This window comes from Mauremys reevesii, linkage group 1 (assembly GCF_016161935.1).
Source record: "Mauremys reevesii isolate NIE-2019 linkage group 1, ASM1616193v1, whole genome shotgun sequence".
In the NCBI taxonomy this organism is placed as follows: Eukaryota; Metazoa; Chordata; order Testudines; family Geoemydidae; genus Mauremys; species Mauremys reevesii.
This window is the reverse complement of record NC_052623.1, coordinates 71,780,999-71,791,276: the sequence shown is the minus strand read 5'-3', so window position 1 is coordinate 71,791,276 and position 10,278 is coordinate 71,780,999.

Here is a 10,278-nt window from a genome sequence, read left to right as displayed (position 1 = left end):
CCCATGAATCGCTGCTTGGTAGCAAACCCAGCTCTCCCCTGAGGGTGGGGTCTGAAATTCTGTCTGGCCTTAGGAAGGTCACATAAGGGGGAATGTTTCTTCTTGCCCCCACAGCACAGTTGCATATCTGGTCACGATCCAGCTTTTGCCCTGAGCTAATCAGAACGTGTAACTGAAGCCTACATCCTTCCAATCTATTGGAATTTTGTGTCTGCAAGGAATGCAAGATTAGACCATAAGTGTGCTAAAAGCTACTGTTCTTTTCAGTTCAATGGGCCAGCAAACCCTCTCTATCCTCTTTTGTATTTCTGCATGAACATCTTTTCATTGTGGGTGAGGTGAGGGAGGGGTGGCTAGCCATTCTACAGCTACATGAGTATGGGAGGTCTCAAGCAGCTGTCAGACAAGAAATAGCAGGTGGGGTGGTTTAAGAAAGTATACGAAGCTGGTCAAACTCAATCTGAGGTAGAGAAGGGAGGTGGATTGGATTTCACATATTACTTTGCATCAACCCCTGCAAAACACTAATCCCACTCTGTACATGATGAAGCCAATTCAGCACTTGGGTGAGTAGGTGCAGCTCCCAGTAAATTCAACAAGAGTGGTACCTGTTTACACAATGTCTGATGTTGGTGCAATATCTATGAAGACAGAACACATAGCTGGTTTCAATATCAATGTTAATTACTGTACCTTAAAGATGTGGCTATAGTTGTTTTTTTAGCATCATGTAGCTATCAACATGAATCACAGTGTGTGTGTGTGTGAGAGAGAGAGAGAGAGAGAGAAAGAGAGAGAATAAAGCCTAGATGGGAGGTTTAATGTTGATGGGGAAAAAATAAAGGCATTCCTCTAAAAGAAGACTAAAAATCAGCTCCAATGTAAGAGTGTATTTTCGTTCAAATTTCCAAAGAAGACATTTGTTTTAAACCTGGGCTCAGAGATATGTTTGTGTAGATATGCTATTGCATATGCATTCAGAGTGGAGAACTGAAGTCCAATAATGTGTTTTTGTGTGAATGGAAGCATATTTTGCAGGGATTTTTGGTGCTTGGGAGTCCCAGTTCTGGCTACTGTCAGAGACAAGACACTAGACAAGATAGAGAGTAAGTCTGAACCAAAATGGAAACTCCTAGATGCTTATTCATGCTTTTGAAAAGTTGGCTCTATATGGTAGGTTCAGTTTATTTGTATAGCAAAGTTACATTGTGTTTCCCATACCCCTTCTTCTTCCGATGGAATGCAATTGTAATGTGACTCTGACATGCACATGATCCTCTGGATCAGAGCTCATACATTCACTGAGAATCAGAACTGAAGAAGATGTAACCTTCTCCTTTCAAAAACACAGAAGGCCAGTTTACTAGCAGTGGAAGTCCCAGCAAATCGAGCCTTCAGTATTCATTTTACTGTAACGGTGTTCTGAGGATTACTTATCTAGTATTTGCTAATATTCCCTGGAATCTTACCAGGAATAACTTACGAATGTTCCTCCCTTGATACATACCAATTATATCTAACAACAGCATAAAGAGTTTAGCTTCATATAAGAAAAATTATTACATCAAAATGTTTTAGGAAACACTGACAAAACTGCTATATTCTTTGAGAACAATTTCTTTCCAACCAAGTAATTCTAAAAAATTATGAAAATACAGAACTTACTAACAAGCTATGTTAAATAATGTACAAATAATGAATAAACTATGATATCCATAGGGATATAACATTAACAATATGGCCAAGAAATTCCAAGTAGAGGATGAAAGTACTAACTGAATTTGAGTCTTGATATTATAGGGGTAGGTGAATCTGAACTCTATTCTCTCATGTCTGCCCCCTTCCTTGCTAAACAATTTTATTTTCATTGGCTCTTTTTGTTTAATTGCATCAAACATCAGCTGCTTGTCTTCACTTTCAGGGCGTCCTCTCTCTAACTATTATATTCCATTTGATGCTCCCCTTTGATCAGCCCATTATCTCACTCTCCATTGCTAATTTGTTACACTCTCAAACAAACACCTTTGTTGTTTCTCCCATGATGGCCCTCCCGCTTGGGAGGAACTCCCTGTAAACATCAGCAAAGCCACCTCATCATTCTCCTTCAAATCCCTACTTAAAACTCGCCTCTGCCATAATGCCTACAAAAATCTTTATTACGGTTAGTCTTCTGGGGCACTAATACAACAGCCTACCATGCTGACCAATATTGTCTCATTGTTTTGTTGTACTCCTCTGTCTGTCTCCATCTGTTGTTTCTTTTCTTATATTTAGACTATAAACTCTTTGGGACAGGGATCATGCTTTCTTCTGGGTTCGTACAACATCTATCATGATGGGGTCCTGGGCTGTGATTAGCAATCGTAGGTGCTGTGGTAAAACAAATAATTAATACATAACACCTCCCTTTCTTTTCAGTCATTGGCATTCAGCCCTCACAGACTTCTATCTTTGATCCTTTCCTCAAATTTTCTTGCCAGTCCCTTCCTCTCTGCTACCAACTGGGTCCAGGATCTGACCAATTTTTCAGTGACAAAACTGATGCTCTTTCTCTTCTCCTCCCTTTCCCTCTCCCAAACTTATTTCTAGCTCCTCCTCCTTTACCCTTACCTCTGATTCTGTGGCCTCCCTACTACTGTCTACCTCTAACTCTTCAGACCTATTGTCTCCTATCCTCTCTCACCCTGTCGCAGGATGGACTGCAGCCTTTAAGTGGCAACTGATCCCACCTACCTCTGCCTCATTAACAGCCTTGATATGGGGCCTGTTAAAGAGCAGCTGGAAGCAGCAAAGGAGGGGGATGCCTAGGGAGATGAGTCTGGAGTGGAACACTGAGACCATGGAGACCATGGAACTTGAGACCATGGAGCTGCAGAGACTAAGAAGGCGTCTGGAAGCTGCAGACACCAGAAGCCTTCAGAAGAGTTTTGAAATGCCAGAGGAACAAGCATCCAGCCAGGTAGGTCTGAGAGTGGCTTACTAACAACTGGGGATTGAGTTGGACTTCATTCTGGGGGACTTTGAGTTTTCTTCTGAACTTTTGGACAGAGAGAAGCATGTGTGAAGTTTATTAAGGAGTCTTGAAGGAGGGAGACTGAGGCAGGCTGCCTACAGAGTCATCTCAGACCACAAGGGGTTTTGGGAGGTGGCTTGCCCTATGACACACACACCCTCTTTAATCCTCCTTTATATTCAGCTGTCCTCTTTCCTTTATGCTCTTTCTGTTGGCTTACTATCCTCTTATCTCTTTTCCGCTCCTGGAAAAGCCTGCTTTGTTCCCACCTTCCTTCCCTGCTTCCGCTCTACCTCTCTCCTTCCTGTTTTCTCCAAGATCCTAAGTGTGCTGTCTAGTTACAGTGCCTGGACTCCTCCTTCCCATGGGCCTGTTCTCTTTGCTTTCTCCTTTCACCCCATGGAACCCCCTCACAAATGTTACTAAGAATCTCTTCCTTGTAAAGTCTGGCTCTCAGGGCCATAGCTGTAAAACACTGCCTGAAGGAAAAAGTCGTTCCTGAGACTGATACATTGCCAGAAGCCTTTAGCTTAGGACAACAGGCACAGACAAAGGATCTATTTTTGTCTCAGTGCAATTATTTTTAGTCCACTATGCTGAGGTTTGCCCCCTACATGCCACATATTTTCTCTCTCATCCTCTCCTTTCTATACACCATGCTCTCCTGAAAAGAAGGCTGTGCAACCACCCTCCTACTCCTCAGAAAAATTTGGGAAGAAGTAGGCCTGGGAAAGGTTAGATTTTCTGTTGCTATGCTGCCTCTACTATGTGTAGACAGGTGGGTGCTGGTTCTTTAGTCTGTTTATCCCGGGGAGCCAAAGACCTGAGGATTCCAGAGAATGGATGGGCAGCCCACAGGTAGCTTTGCCTGTCCAGCATTTTTCAGATGCCTGTCTCTGGCATCATGGCGTCTGTTGTGGACTGTTGTGCTGCATGTGGAACTATTACCTTCTCTTTTGGGCAATAAGTTGCAATATGTTGTTTCACGTAATTGTTTTTATAATTTACAAATGCATAAAACAATTTTTAGCTGAAAATGTTCATGTTCATTCCACCCTGACGGGAATTATTAAGTCAAACTCTAAGCCAGTGTACAACATAGGGTATGTCTACACTACGAAATTAGGTTGAATTTATAAAAGTCGATTTTTTTAGGAAGTGATTTTATACAGTCGATTGTGTGTGTCTCTGTTAAGCGCATTAAGTTGGCGAAGTGCGTCCACAGTTCCATGGCTAGCGTCGACTTTCGGAGCGTTGCACTGTGGGTAGCTATCCCACGGTTCCTGCAGTCTCTGCTGCCCATTGGAATTCTGGGTTAAGCTCCCAATGCCTGATGGGGCAAAAACATTGTCACCGGTGGTTTTGGGTACATGTCGTTGGTTGCCCCTCCCTCCGTGAAAGCAATGGCAGACAATTGTTTCATGTTTTTTTTCTGTGTGGATGCCATACTGCTTTCAGCAGATGGTGCAGTAGGACTGCTAACCGTCATCATTGAACGACTGCTTCTGCTGCAACTCTGCTCTCCTGCTCTCCTGGTGCCATGAATCCACCTCCCAGGTCCTCTATATAACCGTTGTCATCCACCGCTTCTGCAGCAACTCTGCTCTCCTGCTCTTGTCTCGCCATACCATGGAAAGCGTGCAACCCGCTCAGATCAGCTAACAGACACTGTTATGTCCTCATGCTGCTGGCAGCAGATGGTGAAATAGGTCTGCAAAACTGGTCTTCCAACCACCGCTTCCGCTGCCACTCTACTCTCCTGCTCTTGTCTTGATTGATAGCGAATTTCTCCATGTTGGCTGTATGGGCTCCTGCTTCTGCTGCAACTCTGCTCTCCTGCTGTCATGAATCCACCTTGCAGGTCCTCTCGTCCTCTATAAATATCTATTCTTGTGGCACCTCTCTATAAATATCTATTCTCGTGGCATCCGTCGTCAGCCACCACTTCCGCTGCAATTCTGCTCTCCTGCAGACGCCATACCATGTCAACCATGAGCATTTAAACACCTCGTGCATTATCCTGCAGTATGTTCAGAACCAGAACCTGCAAAAGCAGGTGAGGAGGTAATGGCAGCGTGGTGACAAGAGTGATGAGAACATGGACACAGACTTCTCTCAAAGTAAGGGCCCTGTCAATGTGGACATCCTGGTGGCAATGGGGCAGGCTCATGCTGTGGAATGCCGATTCTGGGCCCGGGAAACAAGCACAGACTGGTGGGACTGCATAGTGTTGCAGGTCTGGGATGATTCCCAGTGGCTGCGAAACTTTCGTATGCCTAAGGGCACTTTCATGGAACTTTGTGATTTGCTTTCCCCTGCCCTGAACTGCAAGAATACCAAGATGAGAGCAGCCCTCACAGTTGAGAAGTGAGTGGCAATAGCCCTCTGGAAGCTTTGCAATGCCAGACAGCTACTGGTCAATCAGGAATCAATTTGGAGTGGGCAAATCTACTGTGGGGCTGCTGTTATCCAAGTAGCCAATGCAATCACTGAGCTGCTGCTTTCAAGGGTAGTGACTCTGGGAAATGTGCAGGTCATAGTGGATGGCTTTGCTGCAATGGGATTCCCTAACTGTAGTGGGACGATAGATGGAATGCATATCCCTATCTCTGGACAGGACCAACTTGGCAGCAGGACATAAACTGAAAGGGGTACTTTTCAATGGTGCTGCATGCACTGGTGGATTACAAGGGATGTTGCACCAACATCAACGTGGGATGGCCGAGAAAGGTACATGACACTCGCATCTTCAGGAACTCTGGTCTGTCTGAACAGCTGCAGGAAGGGACTTACTTTCCAGACCAGAAAATAACCATTGGGGATGTTGAAATGTCTATAGATATTCTTGGGGACCCAGCCTACCCCTTAATGCCATGGCTCATGAAGCCATACACAGGCACACTGGACAGTAGTCAGGAGCTGTTCAACTATAGGCTGAGCATGTGCAGAATGGTGGCAGAATGTGCATTTGGACATTTAAAAGCGCGCTGGTGCAGTTTACTCACTCGGTTAGACTTCAGCGAAACCAATATTCCCATTGTTATTACTGCTTGCTTTGTGCTCCACAATATTTGTGAGAGTAAGAGGGAGGCGTTTATGGTGGGATGGGAGTTTGAGGCAAATTGCTAGGCCACTGATTACGCACAGCCAGACACCAGGGCGATTAGAAAAGCACAGGTAGGTGTGCTGTGCATCAAAGAAGCTTTGAAAAACAGTTTCATGACTGGCCAGGCTTCAATGTGACAGTTGTGTGTGTTTCTCCTTGATGCAAACCCGTCTACTTTATTGATTTTAATTCCCTGTAAGCCAACCACCTTCCCCACTCTGAAATAAAGTAACTATTGTTTTGAAACCATGCATTCTTTCTTTATTAATTTTTAAAAAATGAGATAACGGACAAGGTAGCCCGGGTGGGATGAGGAAGGCGGGAGGGACAAGACCACATTGTTTATTGTAGCCACACTAAAAATCAAACTATTTGAATGACAGCCTTCTGTTGCTTGGGCCGTCCTCTGGAGTGGAGTGGCTGGGTGCCCAGAGCCTCCCCCCCGCCCCGCATTCTTCGGCATCAGGGTGAGGCAGATATGGAACTTGGGGAGGAGGGCACGTGGTTATACAGTGGATGCAGTGGGGGTCTGTGCTTTTGTTGGCTTTCCTGCAGCGCCAACAGATGCTTCCTCATGTCCGTTTGCTCCCCCAACAGATGATAGGGGGAGCGTTGAAACATTTGCAGCTGCGGGAGGAAAAAAGGGAGAGTAGTATTTAAAAAGACACATTTTAGAGAACAATGGGTAGACTCTTTCACGGTGAACCAATCTGTTAACATTACATAGCACATGTGCTTTCGGTACAAGGTCGCATTTTGCCTCTTATATTGAGGGCCTGCTGGTTTGGTGTGAGGGATCACACACACAGGGCTGGGCAACAGAATTTGGCTTGCAGGCAGCATTGGTAAGCCACAGTCTTTCGGCTTCTTCAATCTTCATAACATGTGGGAATGGTTTCAAACAGCAGCGCCCTCCTTTCCCATACCAAGCACCTGTTGGGTTGGCCATTTAAAAGGAGGGCCTGTACTGGCTGTGAATGCATCCCAAGTCTTCAGGGCAAATTAATCATTAAATACACTTGCTTTTAAACCATGCATTATATTTACAAAGGTACACTCACCAGAGGTGCCTTCTCTGGCTTCATGGTCCGTGAGCCCAGGTTGGGAGGTTATTGGCTCCAGTACCTCCCGTTTGGTCCATGCTGGAGCTCTTTTGCGATTCTGGGACTCCATGATCACCTCTGCTGGTGAGTTCTGCACGGTCACCTGTGCTGATCAGCTCGCCACGCTGGCCAAACAGGAAATGAAATTCAAAAGTTTGCGGGGCTTTTCCTGTCTACCTGGCCAGTTGAGAGTGCTGTCCAGAGCGGTCACAATGGAGCACTCTGGGCTAGCTCCCAAAGGCCAATACCATTGAATTGCATCCACAGTACCCCAAATTCGACCCAGCGATGTCGATTTCAGTGCTAATCCCCTCATCGTGGAGGAGTACAGAAAATGATTTTAAGAGCCCTTAAGTCGACAAAAATGGCTTCGTCGTGTGGATGGGTGCAGGGTTAAATTGATGTAATGCTGCTAAATTCGACCTAAACTCGTAGTGAAGACTAGGGCATAGCTGAATAAGTCGTTCTTTCTAATTATGGGAGTGGTATTGGCTACTGCAATACTATTTAGGTGGAGTGATGAGGTAACCTAACAGGTGTCCTCTGTGATTCCAGGGATACTGAGCAAAAGGAACTGCAATGCAAAATTCTAGTACTATGTGTACTTGTTAAATAAATTCAGAGATTTTACACTATGTGCACATTTTTGTGATCTAATACAACCCAGGGTGTAATTATGTAATTTGTAAATGAAGCAGCACTGAAAATCCTCTAGAAGTTCATTTAGCTGTGCACAAAACTTACAATATTCTTGCATATTAGTTACACAAGCATTTTAGGTGTAATTAGCGTCATAGAATTTGAAACGTTACCAAATGTACTATGACAGCTGTGAAGACGATAGTACACAGTGATCCTGTAAAAATACAAACAGCTCCCAAACACATAAATCTGGTGTTCTGTAAAGTAATAATGTCAGAAAATCATCACTTTCAAGATATTTTCAAGACAGAAACCCCCAAAATGTAACTTTTCAATTCAATATTAGTTTCACTAGTTGGCTGTGACATAAGTAGTCCTTACTCCACTCCTTCTGAGAATTTACAGATGTATGATAAATTAGAATTTGGCAATACAGCAAAGTGATCTTAGTTGTTTACAATTGAACATTTAGATCTATTAGAGCAGCACCAATCATACTTCTGAAGTTACAGGTCTGCTGGCATTTAAGTTATAAAAGACCTATTTTGGACCACTACCCTTCCTACTTGTCCATGTGGGCACCAATAATACTGCCAAGAATGACCTTGAGCAGGTCACTGCAGACTACATGGCTCTGGGAAGAAGGATAAAGGAGTTTGAGGTGCAAGTTGTGTTCTCGTCCATCCTCCCTGTTGAAGGAAAAGGCCAAGGTAGGGGCCATTGAATTGTGGAGGTAAATCCGTGGTTACCCAGGTGGTGTCGGAGATAGGACTTTGGATTCTTCGACCATGGGATGATGTTCCAGGAGGAAGGATTGCTAGGAAGAGATGGGATCCACCTAACGAAGAGAGGGAAGAGCATCTTTGCAGGCAGGCTTGCTAACTTAGTGAGGAGGGTTTTAAACTATGTTCATCAGGGGACGGTGACTAAGGTAAGTGAGGAAGTGGGATACCAGGAGGAAACAAAAGGAAGAGGGTGCAACAGGAGAGGCCTCCTGATTCATACTGAGAAAGTAGGCAATTGGCTAGTTATCTTAGGTGCCTGGACACGTACGCAAGAAGTCTGGGAAACAAGCAAGAAGAATTGGAAGTCCTGGCACAGTTAAGGAACTAAGATATGATTGGAATAAGAGACTTGGAGGGGTAACTCATATGACTGGAGTACTGTCATGGATGAGTATAAACTGTTCAGGAAGGCCAGGCGGGGGAGAAAAGGTGGAGGAGTTGCACTGTCTGTAAGAGAGCAGTATGATTGCTCAGAGCTCCAATATGAATCTGGAGAAAAGCCTGTTGAGAGTCTTTTGGTTAAGTTTAGAGGTGATAGCAAAAAGTGTGATGTCATGGTGGGTGTCTGCTATAGACCTCCAGACCAGGAGGATGAGGTGACAACTAACAGAAGTTTCCAGATCAAAGGCCCTGGTTCTCATGGGGGACTTCAATCACCCTGACATATGATGGGAGAGCAATACATCAGTGCACAGACAATCCAGGAAGTTTTTGGAGAGTATTAGGGACAACTTCCTGATGCAAGTATTGGAGGAACCAACTAGGGGCCATGCTCCTCTTGACCTGCTGCTCACAAACTGGAAAGAATTGGTAGGGGATATAGAAGTGGGTGGCAACCTGGGCAGCAGTGACCAGAAGATGGTCGAGTTCAGGATCCTGACAAAAGGAAGAAAGGAGAGCAGCAGAATATGGACCCTGGACTTCAGAAAAGCAGATTTTGACTCCTGCTGGGAACTGATGGGCAGGATCTCCTGGGAGGCTAATATGAGGGGGAAAGGAGTCCAGGAGAGCTGGCTGTATTTTTAAAAAGCCTTACTGAGGGCACAGGAACAAACCATCCCAATGTGCAGAAAAATAGCAAATATGGCAGGTGACCAGCTTGGGTTAACAGTGAAATCTTCAGTGAGCTTAAACACAAAAAGGAAGCTTACAAGAAGTGGGAACTTGGGCAGATGCCTATGGAGGATTATAAAAATATTGCTCAAGCATGCAGGGGTGTAATCAGGCAGGCCAAAGCACAACTGACTGGCTAAGTGGCAGCTCTGCCCAAAAGGACCTGGAGATTACAGTGGATGAGAAACTGGATATGACTCAACAGTGTGCCGTTGTTGCCAAGAAGTCTAATGGCATATTGGGCTGCGTTAGTAGGAGCATTGCCAGCAGATCGAGAGAAATGGTTATTCCCCTCTATTCGGCACTGGTGAGGCTACATCTGAAGTATTGCTTCCAGTTTTGGGCCCCCTACTACAGACAGGATGTGGATGAATTGGAGGGAGTTAAGTGGAGGGCAACAAAAATCATTAGGGGGCTGGGGCACATGACTTACGAGGAGAAGTTGAGGGAACTGAGCTTATTTAGTCTGCAGAAGAGAAGAGCGAGGGGGGATTTGATAGCAGCCTTCAACTACCT